This window comes from Crocodylus siamensis, chromosome 10, assembly GCF_052110815.1.
Source record: "Crocodylus siamensis isolate JL-2025a chromosome 10, ASM5211081v1, whole genome shotgun sequence".
Taxonomy (NCBI): Eukaryota; Metazoa; Chordata; order Crocodylia; family Crocodylidae; genus Crocodylus; species Crocodylus siamensis.
The window spans coordinates 46248663-46272918 of NC_143404.1; the positions used below are offsets into that span (position 1 = coordinate 46248663).

Here is a 24256-nt window from a genome sequence, read left to right on the forward strand (position 1 = left end):
CCTTTTGTTTACTGTGCATCCCTTTTTTGAACCAGGCCGTGCTTTCTATGCAGCTATATTGAATTTTTTAAACTTTGTGTAGCTAAGTCTATAAAAGGGATGGGAGCAGGGAGGTCAGTGTATGCTTGTTTATTTTGGTTGCTTTTTCTTTGCTGCCAGATTTTATTTTTGAGATGTAAGGGAACATGGAATGGAAGGAACACTACATAGTATATCTGTTCAGTAGAGTTGATTAGGAGTTTTTTGGTGATGCTGTTTTTTTTTTTCCTGAAGAGATGTCAGTTTGTTGAAATACTTTCCTTTGGAACTCATCCATTTCAATGAAACGTGTCGGGGAAAGGTATCTCAGCTCCAAGACAAGATTTCTAATAGGGGGAAAGAAAGAGATGACTCAGAGTAGTCAATATCCTGTCAACCAGGGCACTCACCTGGCATGTAGACACTTAAGTTTCAGATTCTGCTTTGCTTGATTCAGACCTCAGTCCTGAAAAGAACTCTCCAACATCACAGGTACGTGCCCTAAGAACCTAATGTCAGAAGCAAGGTTTTTCTCGTGATTGCTTGTATTGGATCATCTGTACACTGACAGAGATATTAGACAAGCTTTCAGGCACAAAGTGCCCTTCTTCAGGTCTGCCGTGTTGGGCTCGCTGGGGGGAAGGGAGCAAAAGAGTAGCCCCTTGTTACCCTGTACCCTGTGGCTGGAGAGGGCGCTTCTGCAGGGACTTTATAGCCACAGAGCTATTCTCCCATAGTGCTTTATTGCTATAGCTCAAAGCTGAAGGGCTTTGTAGCATTGCAGAGGGACATGTGCACATAGCCTAAGGTGCAGTTGTACTCTGAAAAGCTGGCTGTGTAAGGGGAACTGAATGCACAGGAGACTGAGGTGTGAATTTACTGGCTGTTCTGCACTAACTCCCTTTGAGGGCATTCCTAGTGCATACCACTGGTGCCATGGCTTACTGCAGTTGGAATAGAGGAAGCTGCCTGGCATGAAAATACCCCACGTGTACTAACTGTATCCACATGGGGAATTAGTGCAGAGTAGCTAGTTATGGCTCTAAAATGCACATGCTAGCCTATGGCATGGTAGGTTCCCTGTATAAACAAGCTGTCAGAATGCTCTTTTCCTCCATAATGGATCTCCCCATGTGTGTATTCTGAGCCATGTCTGTTCACTAAATCAAGATTTTTTGTTTCTGCTTTTTCCTCACAGAGCCATTAGAGCTAAGGGTGTGAGTTGGAGCTGATATTCCTTCTTGTCTGTCATCAGTACAATTGCTTACCAAGTTCCAGTCAGTTAACACCAGTTCAAACTTTGTGATGGTAACAGGGTCCCACAGGTGTGACTGACTGCAGACATAGTTTGTCTGCTAGCACCTTTTATTATGAGTGCTGATGCATGAACATGAAAGGATACTATAAGATAAAGAAAAATTAAGTACTGTGGGAGGGGAAGAAAAAATATATATGATTTAAATTTTTTTGTACCTAATTTGGCACTACAAACACTAAGATGCCTTAATCTTGTGTGCACTGCATGGTGTAATATTCTAGCTGAGTTTGAGTTCCCTAAGTGTGCATTTCTAAACCTTAATTTATTTGGATTTCTTTTACCTGTGTACTTCGCATGATTAAAATGCTTGTTTTACTGATAGTTACAACATCCTGTAATATAATTTACACTTAATTACTGATATTTATTCTCACCTTTAAGAGTATCATAGTAGGTTTTTGTCTGCAATTTTTGAAGAGTTTAATCCATGTTTCTTATCAGTCCCAAGAACTTCTGTATGAGAAGCACACTGTAGGAATATTAACTTTTTTCTTGGAATCTTTTAATGATGAACTTCCTATTGAAACAGTTTATAGCACTGAAAGAAAATGTCATCTGTGGCAAAAGGTGAAGTTAGGCTCCTCAATCTAGACTTAAATGCTTAAAAAAGGGCAGTCTGCTTTTGGAGGTGCTGAGTAAATTGAAGGGTTGCTGCTGATACTTGTTTGGCACCTTTAAAAATCAGACAACCTTTCTGTAGGTGTTTGTAGGTAAATATAGACATTGACGCCTAACTTTAGAGCCCTAGGTTTGGCAGAAAATCTGACATCAGGTAATCTTGATTTGATCAGAGTAGGACAACATGAGAAGACGGTGCAAGAGTCTAAGAACTTTTAAGTCTAAAGGATGATTTATCACACATGGTTCTTTAAGTCTTGTTTCACAGCCAGTGTTAAGCTAATCCATCAGTTGTAGAGATGCAGCTTGATGGCTCACTTCCAAAGAGCTTCCTTAGGAAAAGAAGTTACTGAACCCCAATATTTAATAGAAACATTTGTGAGCTTTTATAATGTCAAAGAAAATACCATCATTTAAACTTTCTTTTCTGCAACTCAAACATCAAAGCTAATAGGAAATGAGAAACAGAGTACTCCTAGAAAGGAAGAATTTTCATAATCTGAGATGCGTGAAATGCAGAAAAATGCAGTGTAAGTGGCTAGCAGTAAATGAAAATTATTTTGGTGAAAAATTAAAGGCTTAGGGCAGATTTGAAATACACCTGGTTGCTTAATTCACATTGATTTCAATTATCTGGTGCCCTGATCTGATCCCTCCCACTTGTCAGCAAAATAAACGTGCTAGTAGGATAGCAGGCCAAGGAGTATTGTGATGTCATACAGAAGAATATCCCAGTCATTCCCTCTTCCTTTCATTGTGTTTTGGGGGGAGCATAGGGATGCAGTGAGTGGCTGAGTCAGGGAAATAATGGGTCACAGTGGGTTAGATAAACTTGACGAGATGGTGGGCTGTAACGTGTAGGGGAGAACAGAGGAAAATGAGCTTATTTGCAGGATTAATTGTTGGATTCAGGATTGATTTTTTTTTTTTTAATGTGCATAAAGAGGAATGGAATGGGTGAGATTAGACTGTGGGGATGAATGAGGAAGACAGTGAGTGGAGGAGTAAGACCCAGGTGATCAAAGAGGGAAAAGGGAGAAAGAAATGAGAGAGGTTGAAAAAATGTGGGGAAGGAGAGCAGAACTGCCATTGAGGGTGAGAACAGGATGTAGAGAGAGGAAAGGAGCAGGCATAGAAAATAACAAAAGAGATATCAAAATGCAGACCAGAGGTAGGAGAAATTAGGGGAGTAGGAAGAGCAAATTAAAGGGAGACATTGGAATTTACATTCTAAAAAGTTATGACCTGGCTGGAGACTAAACTTCTTGTGCCATCACCACAGTGCAGATGAAACTCGGTCATTCTTTGTTTGGCCTTCTCTCTTTTTCTCCCTGACCATTCTGGTTTTTGATTGGCTTCCTGTATCTTAAGTGAAACCACAACCTTTCAAACTCCTCTAGGCAGAATGAAAGGCACATGGCAGCAGTATAAGAGAAGCTTCATATAGTCTTCTGTGCTTGGGTGGGTGTGCTGGTTCTTTCGTAAACTAATAGCTCCCAGCAGTGCTGCTAAACCAGACTTCATGGAGCCAGGAGCTGAGCACTTGGAATGCTACTGCAGGCACAAAGGTCTGCTTTTTTACTGAAAACTACTATTTGTTTTGTGACTATTGAAGGAATGATCTAGAGGGCTTGTTGACACCACAAAAAGGCAGGCAGAGGTTGGCTTGGGGAAGAAAAAGATTACGTCAAGGTAAAGACCAAACCAAAGGCTAAGTCACCATTTTTCAAATTTTGTTTGACAGAGGAGGGAGGGAGAGCTCCTTTCAGTGTTATAGCTGCAAAACTAACCGAACCTTGGCAACAATTAAGATTATATATATTACTTTACTGGAAAGTCCTCCTTAAAATCCATTAATTGGTAGTTTTACCAGGTAAAAAAAGCAGTTGGAGATATTTTATATAGTCTCGATGCACATTTAATTTTTTTAAGAGGTTTTGTAGTTTACTTAGGAACTTGGATTTCAAAGTCCAAGTTATCCAGTTAGTAACTGGTAGGAATCAGCATCTTCTAGGAAAGCACCTTCTGCACATTAACAATACCATATAGTCCTGGGGTGCACCATGAGTGCTACAAGTGGCATGGGCAGCCTCACTGTGTGGCACCCGGCAGATCAGGGAAGGGACAGGCAGCACAGCATCAGAGAGGGCCAGAAGCAGAACAGCAGAGAAAAGGGATTGGAGTGGCATGTGGGGAGAGTGCAGGGCTAATTTGTGACACTGCTGCCAAAAAGGATGGCTTCCATGGACATAGTCCAGGGTCGGCAACCCCCGGCACACAAGCTGAGGAGCATGGCACACAAGGCCATTTTACTTGGCACGGCACGGCCAGCCCCACCTCTGGGTAGCTGCTGCCAGCGATGGAGCCGCGGCTGCTCCCAGCATCCCAATGGCTTGGGCTTCTGGCTGGCAGCAGCTCCCCAGAGCCTGGGCTGACTGTAGCCAGGAGGTTCCAAACAGCTGTGCTGGGCTCCAGCATCAGCTCTGGCACGTGGGTGCATGAGCCCGTACGGAGTGGGGGATAGGGGAGGGGCCTGAGGCAGCGCAGCCCCAGTCTCTTCCCCTGCTCCCTGCATGGAGGTGCTGCGCTGGGCTCCAGAACCCTGCTATCTGTTTGCAGCCAGCCCAGGCTCTGGGCACCTGCAGCAAGCAGCCAGCAGGCTGCAAACAGCTGTGTGGGGGTGGGCTGTGCTGCCCTGCTGTTTGCCCCAAGGTTCTCATGCAGTCACCACCAGCATGGAGCTGATGCTGGAGCTGTGGAACCCAGCACAGCTGTTTGCAGCCTGCCCCCTGCTTGCTTGCTTGCTGCAGCTGCTCAGAGCCCAGGCTGGCTACAGACAGCTGCACTGGGCTCTGAAACCCTGCTATCACCTCCATGCCAGGAGTGGGGGAGAGACAGTACAGAGCTGATGCCGGAGTCTGGCACAGCTGTTTGGAGCCTCCTGGTTGCAGTCAGCCCTGGCTCTGGGGAGCTACTGCCACCCAGGAGCCCAGGCTGCTCCCAGCAGGGAGCTGGGACTCTGCAAGCACTGCTAGGAACAGCCCTGACTCCAGCAGCTACCCAGACCTGGGGTACCTGCTGAGAGCCACAGAGCCCGGGCTAGGGGGCAGGGGCTTTGGGTGGGGGGGTACAGGGCAGCAGGGCTGGGGAGCAAGGGGAACAAGCAGGGCATCCTGCAACGTACTCCTTGAACTCATTTTGTTTTTCTGCCATGCCGGCACTCTGGCACCTTCCCAGGTAGGCATTGTAGTAGTGTTTTTCCGCACTCCAGCCAAAAAAAGTTGCCTATCCCTGATATAGTCTATAACCATAGGGGCAGTTTATTCTTGAAGAGTCAGAGACACATGGAAGCAACCATGAAATACTGGGGATTCTTCAACTACAGTGATTTTGTTTCAGTATTTTTAGTGCTTTTTAGAAATACAATAACATTATTTCTATGCTGTGCTTGTGCATTTCTCACTGGAGCAATTTCCTTTAGATAAAAATAGAAACCTAGGGTGAAAGGGAAAGAACCTATTTGTTTTATTTCTTTGTGATGTCCAGGAAATAAAAGCAACTACTGGCTTGGTCTGGAAAAGTTGGTAGCATGATAGAGGGATATGCAGTACCAGGACATAAATTGTCTTTGAGGATCCTTAAGCCTTATAACACAGTTGAGGCAGCTGGTAATAGATTTATCTGACTAGACGATCCCCCTGTCCCCCCCCCCCAAATAATTAGATTCTATATATGGAAAATTTATGAATTTTGTTATAATTTTTTAGGTATAGAATTATTTATTGGAGGTTTGCCTTGAACTTGCCTCCCTCTAGCAGGCAAAATAAATCTGGAGGGTCAAATAGCCCCTTTGCTCTCTGCTTCCCCCCCCCAACTTTTCTCTCTGGCAGCCCTTTTCCACTGTCTTCTTACTGTCAGATGCTGTTCTCCATGAGCTCATGGAAACAAGGAGCAAATCTGAAACCAATTACCTTGAAATAAAAAATGGTTGTAGCAGTTTGCATAAAGCACTCACATAGTTCATCCACAATTGATATATGTTCCCTTTTTTGATATTGCTGCAAGTTTTAGCACAGATAAATGCATGTTTGAGCAACACTTTGGTACCTACTTGGATGTTGTATAAATTGGGTGCATCTACATGTATAATTAATGTTATGTGATAAACTCAAAAGCAGTTTGTGCCGAAGTACACTGCTCCGGGTGCAGTGTTTACACATGTGCCCAGGGGCAGAGCAGCCCCAGGCTGGCAGCAGGCTCAGACGGTCATGCTCAATGTGGACTACATTTAATCAGCTTCATAGTAGGTTTTCATTGCTAGGACATGCTGCATTTGGCACTGCTCTAATGATAGTGTGTTTAGTGAGATTTGTTTGAATTATACATGTGGACTTTTTTCCCCATGCCAGTTGGAAGAAAAACTGTCTTGTATTTGAGTAAATATGGTATATATCACATTCATATTATGGAACATATCTTAAGTTGCAAGCGCTATTCCTTCTATAATGTGAAAAAGTTAAATCATTGCAACTTTAACTGTTCTTGCTTTGTTGAGTTCTAATGTTCTGTGTTGCTGCTTTCTTGGATCTTCTGTTTTGGGGAGCTAAGGCTTGAGTAGCTGTTTGAGATGGTATTAACAAAGAGCACTCTGTGGGACTCTCCTAGTTAGTTACCCTATGGGTGGGGGTGGGGAAATTAGTGTTGTAACTGAACATAGAAAAAGACTTTAAAACAAAGACTTGCATAGTCACTTTTCCTGGCAAAGGGAAGACTTGTGTTCACAGATGTTGCCTGCAGTGCAAATGTATATGATTGTTGAAACTCCTTAAACAATTAGCTCAAAATGTCAAAGATTTTCATTGTCATTTATAAAAGGTTAATTCTGTGACTTTTTTAAAAACAACTGGGAAGTAATTAGTTAACTACCTTAGAGAGAGCTTTCAACCAGTTTATGTTCAAATACTTAGAAATATCCCTGATCTTCCGAGCTGTGAGATGCGTAGTTATAAGGTTTGCAGAATTTGGAGTGATGATAAATTAACCTCTGACGCTGAATAAAATTCTACTCGTTTGGTATCTTCTGACCCTGCGATTTGGAAAGTATTGTCTAGTTACAAAGCTGTTGAACTAACTGTTAGATTTCATCCTCTTCAAGCTGGGTTTTACTTTTTCCAAGTAGGATTACTCATATTTTCCATATATCCTTGTTTGGTTTAAATACCCATGACAGCTACAGGACTAGGATGACTTGTCGGAGCAGAGTTGTTAGATTTAGGAATATTTCCTTTTATTTGAAGGATATAGACTACCAGTATTTTTCCTTTTACTCCCCCAGTCCAGTAGCAACAATAAAGATAACTTTTTCTTCCTTTTCTTCATACGGTGAAAATAATAGTAGATTGTTTGTAGTGTCCGTCTGTTTAATTAATCGGATTTGAACCTTCATTTTTAGCCCTTTATCTTATTTCCTGTTAGTGTAAAATTGCAAATTTCATGCACCCATGCAGGAATTCCATGCAGTTCAAGCCACAAATGAACTGACTTCATTCTGAGTTTGTTCCTTTCTTTATGTGGTGGAAACTCAGTCATGTCAACTAATCATGATTTGAGTATGCAGAGGTTTTCCCATTCTAGTTTTCTGCTTTCTTGATCTTGAAGTTGCTGTAAATAATAAACATCACTTACATAGTTATCAAAGAAAGCACTATGACTAGGCATGCTTGACATATGAGCCTGTTAATTTAATTTGTCATATGATAATTTAAATAATGAATGTTTTAAAAAACAAGGTGTATATTAAATTTTCTGAATTTACTGGATCTTCAGTCTGTGCTCCATAGAGGAGCATGTCTAGCTTCAGTCCAGCTAATTTGAATGGGACTTAGCCACATTTCCCCAGGCATGAATAGGAAATCATCCTCTCCTTTAACTTTACAAGCATCTCTTCTAAGTATGTAGTCCACTTTTGCACCAACAACTTTTTGAATAAGGAAGGCAATACAATGTTTGACTTCCCCGCCAAACGTAGAGACTAGAAATGGAGGAAGATTCCAGTTGGTTTCCATCAAAACTATGAGGTTCCATTGAGCTTGAATTTACAATTTCCGTTTAGCCTGATAAATGATTTTGGCTGCCCTGGTGACTTTGGATTTATTTTCTGTGCAATAAAAAGTGGAGCAGGGGCTTTCCAGTATTGCCATGAATAACTGTGAGGCCTCTTTCCAAGGTAAGAGCACAGAAAGCAAAAACTAAAACCATGGTGCATCAGGAAATACATCTGGAATTACAGAAGTCAAAATAAGTTCAGATTTTGTGTGCTTGCTATGGAAATTGGTTTGAAAGGCATAAAAAAAATCTGTCCGGAAGTTGAAAAAATTCCCCAATTTTACTTGCTTTCCTCAGAAACCACAGCTAGCAGCAGGTATCAGTAGTCTGCAGTGTTCAGGCTTTATTTTCATAGTTCTTTCCATGGAACATTCCCATGCGAAGAAAGTAGAACCAGATTAATGCAGAGGCAAGGAAAACAGTTTTCCTAGATACTGCCTACAGTATTAGTTTTTCAGTGATGGTGTCCATGCCTTGCACTGACTGATGTCTGTGTTACAAAGTCTGTAGCAATGACTGTTACAGCAAGCTAGCTAGCTGCCTGTTTTAACTAGAGGTTAGTTCTTTTGGTAGTGGATATTTTCCCTTTTCATTTTTCCCCTCCTGCTTACAAAGGGACACTTATTAGATGGATTAGCTCAGCAGAAAATAGCCTCCAGAAAAATCCTGCAACAATTGGAGTTGTTGCCCCCTTTCTCAATGACTGAGTTTGTGATGGGAAAAGGTCACAGATGACCTCTGTGAAGAAACTTAAAGGACACATGAGCCTTGTTTAGAGCAGTGGTCTTCAAAGTGGGATGCGTAAGAGGATCCATTGGGGTGCGGGAAGAAAATATTAGAACTTCTATTTATATTTGTTTTTTATCTAAAAAATAAGAAAGAAATTAAGCTTTACTAATATTTAATATACGGATTGACACTGGCACCCTCACTCGGTCTGTATGTCAGACAGTCATGTGTCACATACGGTACTAAGGGAAGAGTGAGAGTTCCACAATGCAGAGGTAGAGTAATACAGTGTACAGTGGTCTCCAAACGTTGTGCAGTGTTACACTGAGTAATGCATGTATATAATTTATAAATAAATAAATATACATATATTGGGGGTGCATGCTCAAAAATTTTTTACTGATAGGGGTGCATGATCAAAAAAGTTTGGAGGTGACTGGTTTAGAGGCTGAAATACTACAGTTAGTCTGGGGACCTGTTTATACTTTCATGACCAGAGATCCGGGTTTTCATTTCCCACAGGAAAGCAGAGGAAAAACATGGATTTTCCCTGTACCCAAGGAAAAGACAGATTTCTCATTTTAATGGAGAAACCCACAGATTTTGCAGTTTTTGCAAAGAACAGTTTGTGGGGCGGCAGGAGAGGGTGATCAGACGGGGTGCTATATGCAAGTACAGGCAACCAACCCCCTCTTAGTGCTCTTAATTGGTTCCTGAAAAACCAAGTATTAAGCCAAATGAGTACTAAGTGAAACCAAAAGTGTTTGATGATTCAAGATGGTCCCCGCAACTGTTTTTAATAACCCAAGATGGCGACCGCAGGCATTATAACAAAGCTTTTCAAGTGCTAAGTTTAATCAGGTATCGATTTAAAATGAGTGTTATAGCAAAATAGTGCTAAGCGAAACAGCTTTAAGCAGGGGTTGCCTTTTTATATATGCACATGGCCTCCAGGCAGCCTGGGTCCTGAGGCTGCAGGGCAGAGTGAGGCCATACGGGGATCTCCTTGCTGCTGCAAGCTCCCCACTGCCCTGGTGACACATCCCCTGTCCACATGGCAGCAGCATGGACAGCAGCCGGGGTTGTGTCCCTCACTGCCTCATGCTCAGGGGATGCCTTGCCAGGGCAGTGCAGAGCTTGCAACAGCAAGGAAATCCTTGCACAGCCTCACTCTGCCCTATGATGCTGGGTCACACTTGCTGGGCTGCGGAGGTCCTGGGGAAGGGCAGCAGGGTGGGAGCCGAAGATCACAGTGGGCAGCCTGCCCCACGCACAGATCTGGTGGGAGGCACAGGTCTCCCCTGCGCCCCGGAAATGCACACAGCTGCAGGGAGCTGCCCCCGCCCCCCTTGCCCAGAGTGGGCAGGGAGAGCTGGGCTCCATTCCACTGCAGCAGCTACTGTCTCCTGCCATGTGGACCTGGGTCCCTGGCCCCATAGCCCTGGCAGCTGGGGGCCCCCTCTGGCAGGGCTGGTGGGGGCAGGGGGCACCAGTAGGGCTGGGTGGGCTGTGGAGAGGGAATGAGGAGCATGAGCAGGGTTGGGGGAGCAAGGGGCCTTTAATTTTAATCACGGATTGTGGGGGTGGGGGTTATCAGAGATTTTGTAGGGTTTTTAAAATTTTTTTTGCCAGGGAAAACTAGGATCCCTGTTTGACTCTCAACAGATCAGTTAGGCTGAGATCCAGAAAGGCACCTTAGGCCACAGGTCAGCATTCATACAGCCCTTGGAGCCATTGAACCCAGACTACAGATGCAAGGCTTCAGCAGTAGGGGCTTCAGCTTCATCATGGTGGGGAGAAGCAGCAGCAGCAGCTTGATCCTGGTGGTTGTCCATGCACCTTTGACCTGAGCTGGATCATTCTGGCCCACAGCCTGAAATGTTTGCTGACTGTTACCTTAAGCCCTTCCTGTTTAGGCCTTGCACCATGTGAAAAAAAACCCAAAAAACTGACCAGACCCAAAGAGTGATCCAGAGAAATGGAGTTAGGTGCCCAGGCAACCTATGCAGTCCATGAGAGAGTTATGGGCCTCCAGACGATGATCCGCAAAACTCTTACCTTGATCAGGGAGCTGCCTAGAGCTGACCGACAGGAAATAGTGAACAAAAGGAGGCGTTTGAATTCCTCCACCTTGCAAAGCTTAGGCACTTGACTCAGGATACCTTATTAGGCATTTCTGTCCCCATGTGACAGAGCAGGGGTGGGTAGAATACGACCAGTGGACCAGCCAACTGACTGTGTCTGTCCTGTGGGTGGCTAGCCGCAAAGTCATGGGATCTGGCCTGTGGGGATCCAGTGGCTCCGGCTGCTGAGTCATGCCAGGCATATCCTGGCCCCATCTACAGCTTACACCAGTTCATGCGCTGGAAGCAGTGCTGGGTGGGCCCTAGCATCAGCTGTGGATGTGGCCAGCAGGCCAGAGAGAAGTCATGGTGTGCTGTAGCTGCAGAGACAGTTTGAGTGAGGAGGGGAAGGAGAGAGACAGGGAGATGCCCCACAAGAAGAAATCAAACTCATTATAAATGGCTCTCCAGCCAAAATAATTGCCCACCTCTGGCCAGGTACCTCTTCAGTACTGCATTGTGGTGGTGATGGTACTGCCCTTGTTTTACATCAGGGGTGCTTAAATACCATCCCATGTGGACAGTGGAGCCATTGCATTTGGCCCATGGGGCTCTACATGGGGCAGGAAATTTGTTGATGCGGGAGTGGTGACCATTAACAGTCACCTTCACCCTGCCAAATTCCCAAGCCCCACACTGCCAGTCACAGCCAGGCCATGCCCTCTCCACCGCATTTGGATTGAGGCCACACCTCATTCCCCCTATGGGGCCAAACCATGCCTTGTTTCTCTCATGGAATTGGGGCACGCTCCCCCCCATACACATGCCCTTTTTCTCTGCATGGCCAAACAATGCCCCCTTTCCTCCATAGGTCTGTGCCACACACCCTTCCCCTGCAGGTCCAGATTGCAGCAGACTGCTTCTCTTCTACCCCCTGCCTGGGCAGATGATGCCTACCGTGCCCACCCTGGTGCCATATTGGAACCACTGGTGGGAAACAGCCCACAGAGCAACGGGGTGCTATCCATCCAGTCCACATGGGGAAAAAGTTGAGCACCACTATTTTATATAATAGTCCAGTGGTTAACATGCATACCTGGGAAGAGGGAGGTCTGGGTTCTAGGTCCTTCTCAGCTTAAAGTTCAAACCTACATCAGCCCCCTCTCAGGCTATAAACATTAGATCTTAGAGTAACTTGAGTATGGACACCTTTCATCCGTCCAGTGTTGAGTGCTCAGCTGTGCCACAGGGCTGCATCATGGTGCTGGATGGAGAGCAAGTAAGAAGATGGCTGACTTCTAGCCTAGCTATTAAGTCACTCAGCCAGGAAAAAATGTCCTTGATTTTGGTATTTTCTCCCTGCAGTTTGCTAGAAAGTCTTTGGAGGAGAAAACAGAGATAATCCAGGGAGCAGGACTCGCACCAACCCCCAGCTGAATGCCCCCTTGTTCTGGTAGAGAATCAGACTCTATTTGCCTGCTCTTTCTCTGACTTCATGACTGAGTTTCTCCGATAGCTTCTCAGAAAGCTTTGCCATTTGTAATGAGGGGTGTCTTATAATAAAGTGTACAGACTCTCAGAAAAGCTTCCTCATATTAAAATAAATGCTGTTGTGACACATTTGGTGAAGCTTGCTTTTATGTGCAGCGTGAATAGTGTCCCCATCATTCACTTCATGTTATGGGTACCTTAGTGTGGCTACTCTGCAAGTGGCATTGTGCAGCTTCACATTTATATTTGAATGTAGGGGTGCACCAATAGGGATTTTTGGGGCCGATACCGATATCTGATTTTTAAGGAGGCATATTGGCCAATACCAATCTGATTTCCAATACAGCGTGGAGAGCTGCCTTCAGCTGGTAGGTCCACTGTGGAAGGGGATGGGGGGGAAGGAAGGGGCGTGTGGGGGGGGGGGCAGATCAACTTCCCACTTGTGGTGAGGGAGGGGCAGGGACAGCCACTGCCCAGCTGAGGTGGGGCACAGGACAGTCCCGTGGCTCATGGCAGGGGGCAGCTCCCACCGCTGTGTGCAGCCTGGGAGGGCACAGGGGCATGTGTCCCCATAGCTGGGCAGGGTGGGGCATGGCAGGCATGCTGTAGTTGCAGGGTGGAGCTGCACCAGGCTCTTCTCACCAGGGGCTGGGCTCAGGGTGGGGGCTATGGAGGAGTCTGCAGCCACCCCAAACTTCACTGTAGCTCCCTCCTAGTGCCACCATGCACTCAGTGCAGGCCCGATTCAATCCCCACCTCCCCACCATGTGCTGGTAAGAGCTGGGCCTGCACCGGGTGCGCAAAGGTGCTGGGAGGGAGTCACAGCAAAATTTAGGGTGGCTGCAGCCCCCTTTGTAACCCTTGCCCCAAACCCAGCCCCCAGTGAGAAGAGCCCAGAGCAGCCCCAGCTCCAGCCTGCAGCTGCAGCTTGCACAGATCCAGGGCACATGCCACCCTAGTAGGGCAGCACCTGCCCCTGGTCTCCACACTGCCAGGATGTGCTCCTTGCTGCCTGTGTGCTGCGCTGCAGCCGCACACGTGCATGGGCATTTATCAGCCAAAATATCAGCCCCATTGGGCCAATTTCCAATACAGCCAATTCTCTTTATATCAGTAGTGATCCAATATTGGACCAGTATATTGGTGCATCTATATTTGAATGACTTAAGGAATTTAAATTAGATGATGAGCATTAAGGTGCTCATCTAGCTTCATCATGGAGCCTGTTCATGCTACACTGCACTGTGGATGGAATCCTACCACAGAGTTGGTACCTGTGGTCCACAGGAGCAACCTGCCTTGTGGCGTATCCGCAACTGGCATTGAGGCTTGCGTGTCCTATTACTGCTACTGTCTGAGAGAATGGATGGGAGACTGGAAGTGTCCTCTTTGACTCCAGTATTGGCCCCTTGGGGTTACTTCTTGCTGAACTTAAAACAGTTTTATGGGAAGTTGGGTAAGATTTACAGCAGCCCCAGGATCCAGTGAAAGGGTGAGCTTTAATACTTACTACCTTTGCTAACTTCCTTGTCCCCCCACCTGCAAGTTGAAATATACCCACTGATAGTCTGTCTTGCTTCTTTTAAATACCAGTTCTGCAAAGACATTCTGGAAATCAAGGTAGGTTCACTGGCTCATGCATGCACCACAATCCGTAACAAGGATTTTGTGGGTTTGACTGAGCTGATGAGGCAGTTTGATTTCCAGTTCTTTTTCCCTTATGTGGGATGGCTACAGGATTTAACTTTTTTGGGGGCAGATTTAAATCAGAAGCAGGGAGCAGATCTGTTGCCTAGCAGCCTAATTATATACTCTACCTTTCTGTGCATCTTCCTTCTCAGGAAGTATATAGAGACATACTGCTGGAACCCGAGCATTTGGAAGAATGTATTTGCTCAATGCCAGAGATAAGAATTGTATATTTTTTGGGAAAGCATCTCATTATTTTTTCCCTTTTCCCTATTCCCTAATTAGGTTATCTCTAGATTCAATTACCTGTCTACATCTGCTAAAAATTGACTTTTCCCCAAGTGGTGATTGGGGCTATGAACCAAATATGGGGAAATAATTCTTATATATTTTGAGTGACAATGGCTTGTGTGCATGTGTGTTGTATGTTTACCTGATTTTGTTGCCTAATTTAAAGGCTCTATTTTGCCTTGATTTCTGATACACTAAGCGTGTAGGAGAAAAGGAAAACTTAACTGAACTCACTACAGGCAGAGACAAGCCGTCTGAAAAAGTAATTGCAGCACCAAGGGAAAAGAGAGCGCACCAGCAGCCATGGTTCCGGAGCAGCTGCTCAGTGCAGCTAAAGCAGCTGCGGAGACTCTGTGGAGACATGTCCCAGATGCTAGAAGGGTGGGGAGAGCCGAGCCCCAAAGCAAGGGGTTTGGGATGGGAGGCTCCAAGCCTCAGAGTGCCAGCTATGGGCTGGCAGGAGAGCTCTGGTGAGCCATTGAACACCGGCTCTGGCAGCGCAAGTGGCGGGAAAGCCCCACAGAAGATGAGCCGGCCATGGGAGAAGCGGCCACGCACCGAACACAGACATGGTTAGTTTCCTTTCAGTTTTTGTTATTATTTCTTGAGTTATCTGAAGAAGGCCAGAGTGGGTTGGCCCAAGAGTCAGCCAGACGGGCTGTGCCCTGACCACAATACTGAAACAAACAAAAAAAAGAGAAGTCAGCTACAAGCCAGAAGAAAATTTGGAGACGAGGGCGGGACACTCAATATGGATGCAGCATTCAGGAAGTGCCTTGATTCAACATGGCTGATCCAACTAGAGAGCATCTAGTCCAGAGCAGATGGACATCCAGCTCAAGGCAGCTAAAGCTGAGAACAGGGTTCCTTCTTTTGCGTCAAACCTGAGACAGCGGGCCCCACCAAAGAAGGGGGAGGTGCCTTGTGTGTGTTTTTCCAAGGGGGCAAGACTTACCTGGGCTTAAGGGAAATCCCATGATTCCTTTGTTTCATTTTATGATTTGTTCCTTTGAGATGCTCAGAAGCCTATATAACGATAAAACAAAAGGACAGGACCACCCATCAAGGTCCAAGGGCATAATAGGTGGCATAACATTAGGGTGGCACTAGGATGGGGTTGAAGTCCCAGAAGAGGGAAGGGAGGTTGAAGTCCCAGAAGAGGTCCCCTATCTGGACCCTCTACTGTGGTGAAGTTAGACCCCTTCCAATCCGAAACATCAGCAAACATTAAGACGTGGCAGACGAGAGCCAAGTAATTCTGCAGTGAGTTGAAGGCAAGTAAAAGCGTTAACGACCATCTGGTCCGGGAGGGCACCAGACCACTGAGTTACTCAGCCTCTGCTGGTGCCTCTCTGACACTAAGACATTCAGTATTTTACATACACTTTGTCAAAAGTGTTGGATGCACCAAAAAAGGGAACTTCTTCAAACTAACTTCTTGTTTACATATCTTATGAACAAATCCAATCTTTACCTGCTTTAATTTCTGATGATATAAAATGTTGACTGACAAGTCATATATCTGTAACAAGCTGATTGTAATTGTAAACTGTGGACCAACTTTTAAGGGGCACAAACCTTGATATTTCAGCTCTCCAAATGAAAGTCTTCACCAACGTTTTTGAGTGAATGCTATCACTCTGCTACACTAATAACAGGCTATGGGCAGGTACACTGTAGTGCAAAGGGAAACTTGCTTAAAGGGACATTCAGTAGTTCTAGGAGGTTATATTTGTTCTTACTAATGTTTATTTGTGCTAAGTTTATATTCTTTTCCATCAAGTAAACTAAAATGTTAATTACATTTAATTATAATGAACTCTGTTTTTGGCTTAGATGTTTGACTAGATTTTTTAAAACCAAATCTAGAAGATGATTCCCACTAACTAAGGTTTAAAGCCTTGTGTTTGAACCATACTGTATGTTACTTAGGACTTAATTCTCCTTTGTAAGAGTATGCACCAGAGAACTGTATCCAATGCTTCAAAACATTTAATACCTACAAGTGTGAGAGTCAGACTTCACCGTTTGGGCTGCCTTTGACCATTAGCCCTTCACCAATATCCACACTTACGTGCTGCCCTTCTGCTCTTGCCCTCCACATCTTGTTGTTATTCATTGACCAGAAGGCTCCTGATAGTTCTGGGGCTATACCTGTGTGACCATAGGTTGCCTTCTCAGGGCTCCTGCCTCGAACGGACTCCTGCCTTTACCCCGTCCACTCACCAACCAGATGTTCCCAGGCATAAACGAAAAATGGAAACTCCCGAAATCAAATCAAGTCTTCGAATACCTGACAGATGGTCAGGCTTGCCCAAAGATCCCAGGACAGTACTTTCGCAAGGTCAGTCCGAATTTCACACAGTTCAATAGAATCAGTGGTAAACAATAACAAAGAACATAAAGTACTTGGAACATCAGTGTTCCTGAACTCACAGTTAGATGTTCTTGAATCTCAGAACCTCAGTCGGTGTACTGTGGTTCTCTCTTCTGTCCCAGGCCTTTTACTTCTGTGGCTCACTGTTCTGGGATCCTGCTCCTAGGCCTCTGATGCTGGACACTCCTCCGATTGTCTGGGCCTCCTGCAGTCTCCTCCAGCTCTCTGTGTAGTCTGCTCTCTCCAGCAAACCAGCTCTTGCTGTCAGGCCAGCTTTTCCCACTCTGCCAACTCTCACTGTGCTGTCAGCTCTCCCTGGCATGCCAGCTCTCCTTGGTAACCAGTGCAGGGCTTCCGGTTATATTGCAAGCTGCCGGATGTCCACCCACGCACACCCACTACACGCTACTAAAGCGTGGCTGACGCTGTTGGGCATGATTGCTGCTCCCCTGCCATCACATCTCCTTCCAAGAGGTAGGAGGTACCACTGGCCCTTACTGGACCAGGCATTTTTCTGTTGTGGCCCAAGGCTCGTTCTCTGGTCTCTCCTCGTCCCGCACTCTTCAGGACATTGGGAGGCAAGCTCCCACAAGCACCAATGAGAGTTCTGCATTCATTCTTTGGTAGAGCTTAAAGGAAAGGTGCTACACACGTTGGCGCACTTCCTAGGTCCAATAAATTCCAATTCTGGTCTTGCAGACTGAACCCCAAGGTCACTTACACTTTTACATATAAGTGATTGGAAACCGATCTAGACCCGTAACAGAACAGAAGTTCAGCACACATAGATTGGTTTAAAAATGGTGGACACTGGTCCAATATTTGCCTCCCCCACCATAGGGCACATGTGTGTTGTGTTTGCTACCTATATAAATTATGCTGCTTACAGAAAACTTTATAACTTGGATCGATTCTGCCTCAGGTTTTTTGAATATCTATACCTAGCCCAAGTCAGAAGTGTGGCTTAGCTCAGGTTCAGTTGTTACCTAAGTGGTCAGGAGCACCCTTTTCAAGCAGTTTTGTTTGGCTTTCACTTCAATGTACTTTTAGGGCATGGACAAATGTACACTTGGAGCAGTTTCAAAAGGCGAGAGGAGCTGCTGCTTCTCCAAGCCCCACAGCAAGTGCCTGGGTAAATCCTGCTTCATCCAGGGTTAAAGTTGGGGCAGTTTAGCTCACTACAGGCTCATGCACAAATAACAATTAAAGCGTAACAGCTGACATTGTTAAGCAGCAGCTTGCTCATTGCTTTTGAAACTACTCCAAGTGTAAGAGTGGTCAGATATTAAGGCCCAATCCAGCTGTCGCAGAAAGAATAGCACCAGCTTCCACAAAGTGTTTTTTAAAACCTTTAGAACAGGGGTGTCCCACCTTTCAACCTTTTTGAAGGTGGGGCCAGATCATGAACTTTTTATCACCCAGTGGGCCAGCGAGCCATATTCAAAGACCTCATAGGAAGTGGTATCACATCAGGAAGTGATGTCATGTGACCTTTGACACCAATGAAGTTGCAGGAAGTGACAGTGAAATGGGTCTAACCAGTTCAAAACTCTCCCTCTATAGCATCTACCTCTGCCACTGTTCGGGACAGGATACTGAGCTAGATGGACCGTGGGGCTGACCAAGCATGGCACTTTTTATGCTCTTATGTTCAGAAGCTCTTATGTTCTTTGGCTGAGTTTCCAAACTATGACTGAAATTTGCAAAAAGGGGTAGATAGGCATGTTACAAAGTTGTCACAAAAGATTTGGAGCCTTCTAAATCCCATTCATTTTAATGGAAGTTGGCTTTTTGACTCAGCTTTGAAAATCTCAGCCCAAGGTGCCAACCAAATAAGTCAAAATATGTTTTGCATTTCTATGCAGTGCATCTATGCAGGGCTCTCCGAGCATTTTACAGACATTAAATGAACCTCAGGATGAGCCCAGCCAGAGCAGCAGGGGCTCAGCTGCACTTCCCCCTACCTGCACTAGTCAGTCCCGAGCTGCACACGGCTCTGCCGCCGCTTCTGCTGGTTGGTGCCGACCCAGGCAGGTCTGTCCCATCCGGAGCAGCACGCAGCTGAAGCTGGCTTCCCGTGTGCTACTGGAGATGGGAGGAGCTCGGCCGGGTCGGCATCGGCCAGCGGAGCCGTGTGCCACACGGGACTAACCAGTGCAAGCAGGGGGAAAATGCAGCTCAACCCCTGCCGCTCTGGCCGGGCTCGTCCCATCCCGAGTGGCACACGGCTCCACTGCCGCTTCTGCTGGCCGGTGCAGACCCGGCCAGGCTCCTCCTGTCCCCAGTAGCACATGGGAAGCCGGCTTTAGAAGCTCCTTCTTTCTTCTTTTATTTTCTCCCCAAAGAGGAACCAGGAGTGCTTAAATCAGAGGCAGGCAAAATACAGCCAGGCACTTTCATCCAGGCCAGACCTACCAACAAATTGTACCCTGCCCCAGCCCTTCCGCCCATGAAGGTGGAAGTGAGGCTCCCATGTCTACACACCCTGCTAACATACCTTATTATGCCTCACTTCTGTGCTCATGGGCAGAAGGATCTGACCCAGCTAGCAGTAGCTTCCCGGCAGGGCAGCTGCTACCACAGCCACCGGGGGATCTGTTTGGCTTCCCTGGGGCTGGTGCCAGCAGCAGCACAGAAAGTGCGGAGCTTGTTGTGACAGTGTGGGGTCCCCCCAGGCAGCCAGCACTGACTCAGTGGTGCTGTGGCGGCCGTGGCTCATAGTGGCAAGCGGGCGGCACGCGGGATGGCTACTGAGCATGCTGCATTGTGCCCCATCCTGTGGGCCCAGCTCCCAGTGTCCATGATCCCAGGACAGTGCAGCTGCAGCACCAACAGGAAGCCAGGCAGTGAGGGGGAAGTGAGGATGTAGGTGACACCTGGGGAGGGTGGAGGAGTCTGCACACTGTGCAGCCCAGCCCAGCCCTGGCTACAGCAGAGCAGAATGGTGCCAGATGCAGCCCATCATCCTCGGGCTGCTGGTGGGCTGGATATAGCCCACAGGCCGTATATTGCATACCCCTGGATTAAACCATTCAGTCTCTGTAGACCTTCCACAAACATGGGGCCTGTTCCTCCAAATATTTATCATCAAAGCATAGTGATCATTACTATGAATAGTCTTGTGTGCTTGACCCTTAGATGTTATTGTGCTGGAGCTGTGCAGCAAAATCCTTGGGAAAGCTCAGTAACTTTCTCTACTGTCAGTCATCCCCCTCTGCCAATTTTGTCCAAAATTCTGATTTTATGGAAATCTTTAATCTGGTTTTTCAGGTTTTTAAAGAGTCTGCTATTGGTAGCTGTTCAGGGTTGTATTTTAGCTTGTCATTGCTTTAGCATAGCTCTGGTTCTCAGGCAAATATGTGAGAAACCTGAATAATGTCCACAGAATTTTAGAAAGTACTGAATTAAATGTTTGATTCTGCACAGCTTTAAGAAATGCAGGACGGTGTAGATGCTGTTTAAAATACATCTATATTTCTCTAATTTTACCCCCACACAGCTAAGTTTTCAGGACAGAACATTTTATGCTGGTAGGGGAAGCAGACAAAACACATTCTGACAACCTCTTCCTTCCCCCAAGCCTAATGGGAACTGGCTACTGAGTAGTCATATTAGTGGTAGCTCTGTCACCATTTCTCCCTTTAAAGAGCTAGAACAATCCAAACAAAGGCATCCTCCTATAAACAGCCTTGATTGGCACAGTGAACAAAAAACTGCTAGTTGGCACATTTGTAGCATCCAGCTCCATGTGTAAAGCACTGGTGTGATGTGGCCGTTCTATCTGCTGCCAGCTATGGTGGGTAGTCCAAGGTTCACCTTGGCAAGCTGCATCTGTAAATCAAGATTCATGACAAAAGTATGTGTGTGGTAAGACTACCATATTTAAGGACTTGAGAAAAACTCTTCAGGTCAGATATGTCCAGTGTTGTCTTTTTTGAATCTTCTCATTTACTGCTATATAAACCCCACTGGCTTCGCTTATCAGGTTATTAAACATGAATGATGATGTTTTATTACCATCTGGTCATGTAAGGGTGACTCTTTGGTCATCTAAGTGGTCATTAGGTCTAATGGCCTAGACAATCAAATGGAAATAGAATCTGGACCAACAAATGGTTGTAAAACATTACCGTAAGACTTGGCTCTTCCTTTACCACTTCCTCTCTTATCTGAATAGCATGTTAGCCATTGAATTGTCCAGGTTTAGTTTGGTATTGTTGCAACATCAAAATCTTATCTTGTTGTTGCTTCTAATTGTTAACACATACCTGCTCTGTGTTGTTGCAGACTCTGGGACTGAGATTTGAAAGATAATTTACACAAAAGATGTATGTGCTCTGGGAAGAGTTCAGAAAATTAATGTGCTGGTTTACTAAACAGCTTAGCAAAATCCATTTTTTTTAAATTGAGTGCTAAAAGAAAGGTTTTCCCCAGTCTTATAGGCTGCCTACCAGAGTGATTTACAGCACACACGCTGTATAAACAAGACCTGCATCAGCATGAAGGAATCAAAGATTTTGGAGAGGACAGTCCAGTTGATAATCCAGTAATGCCTCACCCTGTGAAACACCTATTGGCTGGAGGCTAGTGTTGATGGCTTTAGCATAATAGCATTGTTATTGTCCGCCATAAATAAATTACGTGTATTTAACAAGTTAATGTCAGACTGGCTGAGAGTCACTGGTAGGTGTGTACTTAGTGACATCAGCTGGCAAGGAGCCCTGGTAACAGAGCTGGGGGGGGAAGAAGAGGCAGGGAGCTGGGAGGGTGTGTGCCTGTATCTGGGTATTCTGGCAAGGTAAAGAGCTGGTCTGTTTGGCAGGACTTCCCATCTGGGATCCATCTGTGTTTCCCTGGAATCGGACAGGCAGCTCTAGTCAGTGAGAAATCGCAGATGTGAGGGAGCTGACACATGTCCAGCTAATGAAAGGAGAAGGAAGGCTGGTCGCAGGCTGTGCTGGAAGATTAAGAGCAGAAAAAAAGAAAACATTTCATTTATATTTCAAAGAAAATAGGTGTATTTGACAGCAGCTGGATTGTTGTAACCTCAGCATTTAGGGTAAGCAATATTTTTTAAATTTGATTGTTTTAAAAACATGCATTTTTGTCTATTGTTTTAAGCTACTTTTCTGTGTATTGGATTTGCAAGATGAATAATTTTCCTGAGGTTGTGGGGATCAATTTAACCTCAAATACGGGTAGTGAGAGAGGGGGTGTATGGGGGGGGGGGGGAACATTCACATATGCAGTACTTTGCAACATCACCCTCTCTTGAGCAACCTCAATTTGACTGCAGTGGTTCTGCTGTGTCAAAACTTCAATAGCTGAGTAGACTTCATGCATGGATTATACAGCTGAAAAAATACTAAACTATTTCTGAAAGCACTGCAGTAGAGCTTTTGCTCTCCTCTATGCTCCTATGGAAAGGTTTGGTTTTCCTGGATAGAAGGCTAGGACTCAGCATTTTCTGGATAAATGGGAACTGAGAAAGCAGGAGAGATTGTTAATGCAATATGGGTTTTTTGTTATATCACGTCTTATTCTCTTGTATGCACAATTATGTTTAAAATATAATGTGCTTTCTTGTAATAGGAGGCCATTTGTAGGGATTAGCCTCATAAACTCTCTAAGGTTCTCAGTTTTAATGCTTGGTTATACATTTCACATTGCTTCTCTGCATTGTGTCTGAGTGCTGCCTTTTTGTCTTTACACTCTTAACACAGCTACTGATGATACTTGCATTTAAATCTCTCAAATCAGTTTTGCAGTAGAGTAATATGCATAGTCCTGTGTTAAGATTTTCATTGCATGACTAGTCTGCTGTACCTTGGATTCCATTTTATTGTACTGTAATTCCTAATTATTTTACTTGCCTCTTAAACGTGCTTTTTATTTTCTTTTTTAGAAAATGTTTGGCAGTTTTGAACTGTTTCTGTTCTATCTAGAGAGGCCATTGTAAAATCATACCCACAAGCACCCAACCAGCTCTTAGATCTGGGGCTGAATGGGTGTGTATGCCACTAAAAATGATTATCTCTCTCTCTTTTTCTCTCTCTCTCTCTCTCTCTTTTTCAGCACTAAACTCCTGAGCAGCTGCACATGCAATCCATTTTGTTCCCCCTGTATACACCAGTGAAATGCTGCCCAGAAGTGGCAGATATGCCAAAATCTACCCTCAAAGTTTGGAAAGCTCAAGGCGGGGGAGATCTTGCTGCAGAATCATAGCTGGTTGATAGTTGTTGGGCTGGCTACTAAATCCCTATGCCAGTGCAAGATTATTCCTTATTGTGTACTTACTAGTACTTTGTCCAGGCTAGTTCTAAATGTGCTAAGTGACAGGGCTTCCCTTGGGAGACTGTTCTAGAGCCTGAAAGATCTCACTGGCAGGAGAGAGGTCACTCTTGCTGTTCAGACTAAAAGTCCCCATTCCCAGTCCCACTCCATTATTCCTAGTTGTATGTTATTTTACCCTTGGAGTTTACAGACATTTGATAGCTGCTGTGCTGTTTCCTGCATCCCAGTGCTAGGTTGAAAAGCATATAGAAAATGACTGCACTCACAACCATACCTAAGCCTTTCTGTTTGCCCCTGCATTGCTAGCACCGCCCTTGTTAGGGGATAGCTGTGTGACAGCATACAGGGCAATCCTGTGCCAGTTGCAATCCAAGTTTATAACAGGATGAAGGAAGCCATCTAAGGGGATGCAATACTTAACAGTGACCTTTTGTGTCTCATTTTATTTGTACCAGGGTGAACATGTATAACTTTATCAAATTCTGTAAGTTGTTGACATCTTATAATGGCTGATCTCAGTGCTATTCAGTGAGGCTAGCTAAATATATCTGGTTCTTGATCCTGCAGTCACTATGCAAACGAAATTGTGATTAAGGTAATGGAAATTCTGTCTACATTAGGACTACATAATTCGAGTATTAAGCTACATAGTTGCCAATTTCATCATCAAGTTCTTCAGAAAACTAATGGATCCCAAGGATGTTTTGGGTTATTCAGGCAATGTCTGGGGGGGAGAGTCTGTAGATCACAGGGATACAATCCAACAATGGGGTTTGTTTGTTTGTTTGTTTGTTTGTTTTAATGCCTGTACATTGTCCAGAATTATAAGCATAGTTATAGGAAGATTGGACAGTTCATCTGGGCTAAGGGAAAATCTTTCCAAATGGTCTATTAGGTAGAATCATACACAGGTAGATGCTCCTTTGGGACGTTTCTTAAGGATCTTATTCTGTCTTCTTTACACATACTGCATAGTAGCTAGTTCAGGGAGTAGTTTTGTCAATGTCAGTAGAGTCACTTGCAATATAAAGTGCTATTCCAATTTATTGTGGCAGAATCATGTGTTTGTTTCTATTTAAATTGAGAAAAAGTTGCTCTTCCCCTGTGTATAACCATAATGAGACTTTGCCAGAATGTGGGGCGGGGGGGTGGTTCTGGACATCTGTATACCAGAGCAGTGGCAAGTTGGAGGGGATTTAGAAAATGATGTAGAATTAAGCAACCTGAGGGCTGAATTGAGAGGAAAAGGTAATGAGAAGTAAG

The 24256-nt window shown here is 45.1% G+C and overlaps 1 protein-coding gene across 5 annotated transcripts in view; it reads left to right on the plus strand.

The window, feature by feature from the left end:
* CBFA2T2 (CBFA2/RUNX1 partner transcriptional co-repressor 2) overlaps positions 1 to 24256 on the plus strand; it is a 123037-nt gene that overhangs the window by 31962 nt on the left and 66819 nt on the right. The window contains exon 1 of one of the 5 annotated variants that reach the window (XM_090064433.1): positions 21599 to 21758. The exons of the other annotated variants lie outside the window; for them this stretch is intronic. The gene's annotated coding sequence lies outside the window, so the exon portion shown is untranslated. Of the gene's footprint in view, positions 1 to 21598; positions 21759 to 24256 lie in introns of those variants that run through there. 5 annotated transcript variants of the gene reach the window in all.